This window comes from Gallinula chloropus (assembly GCF_964237585.1).
Source record: "Gallinula chloropus genome assembly, chromosome: Z".
NCBI lineage: Eukaryota > Metazoa > Chordata > Aves > Gruiformes > Rallidae > Gallinula > Gallinula chloropus.
Genome location: NC_140089.1, coordinates 13,309,527 through 13,315,526, shown reverse-complemented (window position 1 = coordinate 13,315,526; position 6,000 = coordinate 13,309,527).

Here is a 6,000-nt window from a genome sequence, read left to right as displayed (position 1 = left end):
TGGGATTGCCCCAACCCATGTGCAGGACCTTGCATTTGGCTTCTGTACTGCTCCAAGTACCATTCCACAGGAACTGGAACGAGCAGTTTTGTTTCAAAGAGTGTGTCTTGTGAGATGACACAACCTGCAGAGGCTGCATAACATTCTGTGTCCTCACAAGGGGCATTGGACTAGGGCCCCCATCCTCCAGAGGCTATAGGGACCTGTAGAGACTCAACTCAGCCCTTCTGACAAACCTGACATTGTGCTGAAATGAGGCCCTCATTTGAAAAGCCTTCTGGACGATGTCCTGGCAAGGGCAGCCCCATTCCCTGGCCATCCTGATAAGCAGGATCCTGTCCTTGGCCGATAAGAAACAGTGACAGGCGAGCAGGGCGCTGCGGAGGCAAAGCTCCTTCTTGCTAAATCCTCTGTAAGGCCACTGAACAGGGTCCCTGCTCCATCAGCCCAGTTGGGGGGGTCAGATGACCCACCTGGGGCACCCATTCCCCATTGACTCATTTCCAGAACACTCTACAACTCAACACTGAGTCTGTGCAAGATATGCTTGGCCTCCCATGAAGGGTGAGGCCAGGGAGCATAGAAGTTGCAGATTTGGGGTGCCTGGTGCACTCCCACCATCCCGGGACTACAATTATATGCTGATCTATGCTGTAACCCTGGGTGGTGATACCTTTTTTTTTTTTCTCTCTCTCTCTCTCAACTTCTAACCTTATTCTCAGGGCATGATAGTAACAGTGTTTCCAGTTTTGCTAAATTCTACTAATGATAATCTGTTGCCATGAATATATAGTGTGGTGTGGTTTTGTTTACAAGCTTTATAATTCTACTGGCTTTTAAGTGAACTTGTGCTTTGCTTGGACCTCCTGGGTAACTGTTGTTACTCCTGAGTACCATGCAGAGGGTTATAGCAGCTAATCTCGTGGGTGTCCTTTAAAGGAGATTAGGTAAGAGAGGGTTAACCTGGCCCCTGGGGCAAGTAGAAAAGGCTAACTCTACATGTACCCACCCGCTCTGATGGGACAGACAGGACTGAGAGAAGGATTGGGTCCAGCTGCACCTACACTCCTCTCTGAGAAGGAGTTTAGAGAGCAAGGGGGGTCTAATCTGAACCTCCCCAGTTTGCCTGCCTGGTGGGATGTGACGACCTCGTTGAATCTCATGCAGTTTGCATGGGCCCACCTCTCAGGCCTGCCAAGGTTACTCTGGATGGCATCCCTTCCCTCCAGTGAGTTGACTGCACCATGCAACTTAGTGTTGTTAGAAAGCTTGCTGTAGGTCCACTTGATCCCATTGTACGTGTCCCCAGCAAAGACAGTAAAAAGCACCAGCCTCAATACTGACCCCTGAACAATGCCACTCCTCACTGATCTCCACTGGGACACCAAGACATTGACCCCAACCCTGTGACCCAGTCTTCCCAGAGAGAAATTTAGCAGCACCTTTGCTCTTTTCCTGCCACTTTAACAAGTTAAAAAAATAGGAATTTTTGTCTTTTTCCAACACCTACTGCTGTCATTTTAAACAATACACATAATTACTGTGAATTGTCACCTTTCATTATTATCTTTCAAATTGTGCGGTTATCATAGTAAATAAAGAGTTTAGACATCTTTTCCATCTTATTTTTGCCATACAGATGTATCAAGTAATTGCTGTATGAGTGTTAACTCATTGGAACAAACTGTTACTGTATGGTTTTAAGAAAATGTTTATATTACTTAGTAGTTGGTAACTAAGATGTCTTCTAAACTGCTTTCTATTTAATGGTAAAATACCTGCTCTCCATTTTATTTAGGTCCTATTTAATATGAATAATTTGATACATTGTTGTCTTTCATGTAATTCTCCTATTAAAACTTCTCAGTTATTTGCAAAGTGTGATGTGCAGTGTTTCTAGGAATATAATACAGCACAACACAACTTCTGGTAGGAGCTAGTGTTTAGCTTCCTTGAAAAAAACCCAAGAGATTTCTTACCAGGATAGTAATTGACTCGGACATTCAGCTTTGCTCTTACTTAACAACCCAAGGCCTTCACTACCAGCTGTAGCTCCAGAAATAAGAGTAGTAATTAAACCTGACAGTTCACTGCAGCTTGACAGCTCCTCAGCTGTGCTGACTCAACTACTAGTAACGTCATTCCACAAGATGGACTGAAAAGAGTAACCTTCTCCTTTGCTTTTTGGTTGGGGTCAGTCCACTTGGCCAAACTGCAGTTTCCAGTAGTGGAGCAGAGCAGACAACTGGTGAGAGCAGCCACAGACTGCCGTGGGCCAACCCTTTTCTAACTTACCATGCACTGATACAGATGACAGCTCCCAGCAGGGTAGCAGTGTGGCTCACCAATGCAAGTTACATGTTTGACTCTACTGGAGACTTCAGGAGAGAAGCTGAACAAGAACAAGATGCTTCCTTTGAGCAAACCAGTTCATAGAATCATAGAATCATAGAATGGTCTGGGTTGGAAGGGACCCCAAGGATCATAGAGCTCCAACCCCCCTGCCACAGGCAGGGACACCGACCTCAGGCCTGGATCTACACAAGGCTGCCCAGGGCCCCATCCAACCTGGCCTTGAACACCTCCAGGGACGGGGAATCCACTACCTCTCTGGACAGCCTGTTCCAGCACCTCACCACTCTCTCTGTAAAAAACTTCCCCCTAAGATCTAATCTAAACCTTCCCTCCTTTAGCTTTAGTCCATTCCCCCTTGTCCTGCCATTATCTGCTCTTTAAAGAGTCGAATACTCTCCTGCCTATAAGCTCCCTTCAGGTACTGGAAGGCTGCAGTGAGGTCCCCCCGCAGCCTTCTCTTCTCCAGGCTGAACAAGCCCAGTTCCCTCAGCCTCTCTGTGTAGGGCAGGTGCTCCAGCCCTCTAATCATCCTTGTGGCCTCCTCTGAACCCTCTCCAACAGTTCCATATTCTTCTTGTATTGCGGGCCCCAGATCTGGACACAGGACTCCAGATGGGGCCTCACAAGCGCAGAGTAGAGAGGGACAATCACCTCCCTGTCCCTGCTGGCCACTCCTCTCCTGATGGAGCCCAGGATACCATTGGCCCTTCTAATAAACCACTCAAAGCAGCAGTTAGATACTTCACTTACCATACTGTGTTTTTCATGAAGGGACCTGATGAATTGCAGAACCTGGATGAAGAATCAGAGCGTAATTTTACTGACAGAAAAGAATAAGAAGAAATTGTTTAGCTAGACTGCTAAAAGCTGTGTTTATCATAATGCTAAATTCAATTCAGCCTGAAAACAGTGTGGCCACAGTTCAATGATGGTGGTGAGTAACTCCTTTCAGCATAATAAAAATGCAATGAGTAACAATGGATAATACTTACTGACCATTTACAGGCACATCTTCTGAATTAGACTTAGAACATGCCACAATTTTACATGCATCCCCAAAACAGCCACCATTTAGGAAATGTATTGCCCAGGATTCAGACCAGTTGGATCCTGGGAGAAATGCAATGAAAAGAGCTAAGAATTAGACCTTTTCTGCCATATTCACCAGATGGATCCTAGTAAATTTTTTAATTTTTGCCCCTCACAGTACAGTGTCTCAGAACAGTCAAACTCAACAAGGAGTGCTAGGTTCTATCTTACCAGTAATGAAAAGTCATTATCTAGAGGGGTAAACCAGCAAGTTCTGCTCTTACTTTGTGCTTGTATTTAGTCTCCTGACACTCTGCTCTGTGATTCAGATGGCTACCTCTGAGCTGTCCAATGCCCAATATTTACTTTAAAAGCAGAATTTATTTACCTTACTAGTGGGTGGTGTGTTCATAATTCTACACATACTGGCAGTTCTATTTATGTGCACTACTACTGATTTTTGAGATTAATTTTACATCCAAAGTTTGCTAGATCTTGCCTCAAAGTTTACTTGAAGCTCTGGTAACAAATTTCCACCATTTAAAAAAAACAATTGATAGTTGCTGGATGTGGCAGACGTGAGAAGCATTCAAGGATTTTCATTAAGGAGGGATTCCAGGGGCCACTGCTCAAGTTGTGGAAGGACAAGTAGGACTCTTTGAGGAAGCTGAGTCTCAGTTTTCTGTGAGATGGTCAGGTAGTAGCACGAGGAGGCTGCTTCACAAAGGAAGGTGAGAGGAGAGCAGCCACAAGGCGGGTCAGACATGATGCAGTGCTATGTGCAGCAGTGGGGTGCAGTGCCATGGCACCAGGGAGCAGAACAGAGCAGTGACTGCTGCAGGTCCTTCCCTTTCCACATCTTTATTTCACAGCTCTAGCATACTTGCTTATATTCTTTTTTTTTTAATTTTCAAATATTCAGAGTCTGTTTTTTGTAGGTAATCAGCTGTTTCACTTTTCTCTATATGAGATTTTTTAAATATCAATGTTGTTCCCTTACAGACTTCAATTAGTCTTGCAAAGCATCATGTTTATAACTTGTTTATTTTACACATTTTTCTCTAGTTAGTTTTCCTTTAGGCTGCTCCAGTGTGATTTTAGAGTTCTCTCCCACATCATACTTTGCAAATTGCTGTTGTTTCACAACAGATGCAGAAACACCACCTCGCATTAACTAAGTAGCTAAATATATCAACATATGTATTACTGGGTGAGGAGTATTAGCCAGGGAAACATCTGCTATATGTCTGGTTTCTGGACATCTGGAACAGGGATCACTTGTAACTGCACAGTATTGTTTGTTAATGCAGTATCTATATGTATTGCCTGACTACAGGTAACTACTCTCTTCCACAGCTTGTTGGAATTACTTGGAACCAAAGAGTTCGCAGAGTTGCAGATTTTCCAGTGACATTTAAGTGATGTATCTTCATCATGTGTGACCACAAATGGCCAGTTGGCATCCAGGGTTTCTGAGAAGAAAGAGTCTCCTGAGGACTCAGCTTTCTACTTGCATTTCAGAGGGTCTAAATAGTCTTTAGATTGTGACCTAATCCATCTACCTCAAAAGGCTTGTCCGCTGCATAGTGCAACTTTGGAGTCTTTGTGTCTTTTATCAGGTCACAGTCTAAAAGCCTAGGAAAGTGCTCAAGCACTGAGATCGAAACTGGTAATTTTATGCCAAGTCTTAGGTCTCTTCCCTTGGAAGAGCTTTTAATTACTGCTGGTAACAGTTTGTACCCTAGAGTTAAGCCTAGGCTTTCTACTAGATACCAAATTGTTTGCAGGCTCTTCTGGATGACCTTTTTCACATGCCCTGTCCCTTCTGCTCAGCAAACCATCCATATTCCTGGCAGATTCACCAGGCTACATCTGTCTACATGAAGATATATTTCCATTCATAGTTCTCTTCTGCTTTTTTTTTTTTTTTATGTAACTGCCAGGTGAACAAGAAAATTACAAAATTAACATTAGAAGTGGAGTTATTTTGCATTCTAGGCCAAGCTCAAACATCATATGGAAAAGGTGCCCACAGTTTTGTTTAAGAAGATTGCTTCTGTGAGCTCAAGTGAAGTCCACTCTTGCAAACACTTGACCTGGTAGATCTAAAGTGAAGGTGACAGTTTGGCAGAGGATGAAGTAAGTGTGGGAATAGTAACTGTCCAATAGAGTTGTCACAGCTTTTAGGAGAACACATTTCCACCCCATTTTGTCTTCCATAATCATATCATTGCCAGGAATGATGAATCAATTCTGTATTTCACTGTGCTTTGACAACAATACTCATTGAGGGAAGTTAGGTATCTCTCAGAATTCTATTCAAAGATGATCACTATTTGTCAAAATAATCTGTAAAACAGTTAGTACTTAGCAGCCTTCTTGTTAATGACTGCATTTTTGCTCTGCTCTTTCATGTCTTCACTCTCTTGCTTGCCTTCTCATTGGGATTCCCATTCTTCAGGGCAGGGCTAGTCATGCAGTCCATGTTTGCTCAGCAGCTGCCCCAGAAGGACTCAGCCTTTGGTATATCACAGATAAGTAACAAGAGAGAATAGGTTAGACTAGACTAGAATTATAACATTTCAGTTGGAAGGGGCCTACAACAATCATCTAATC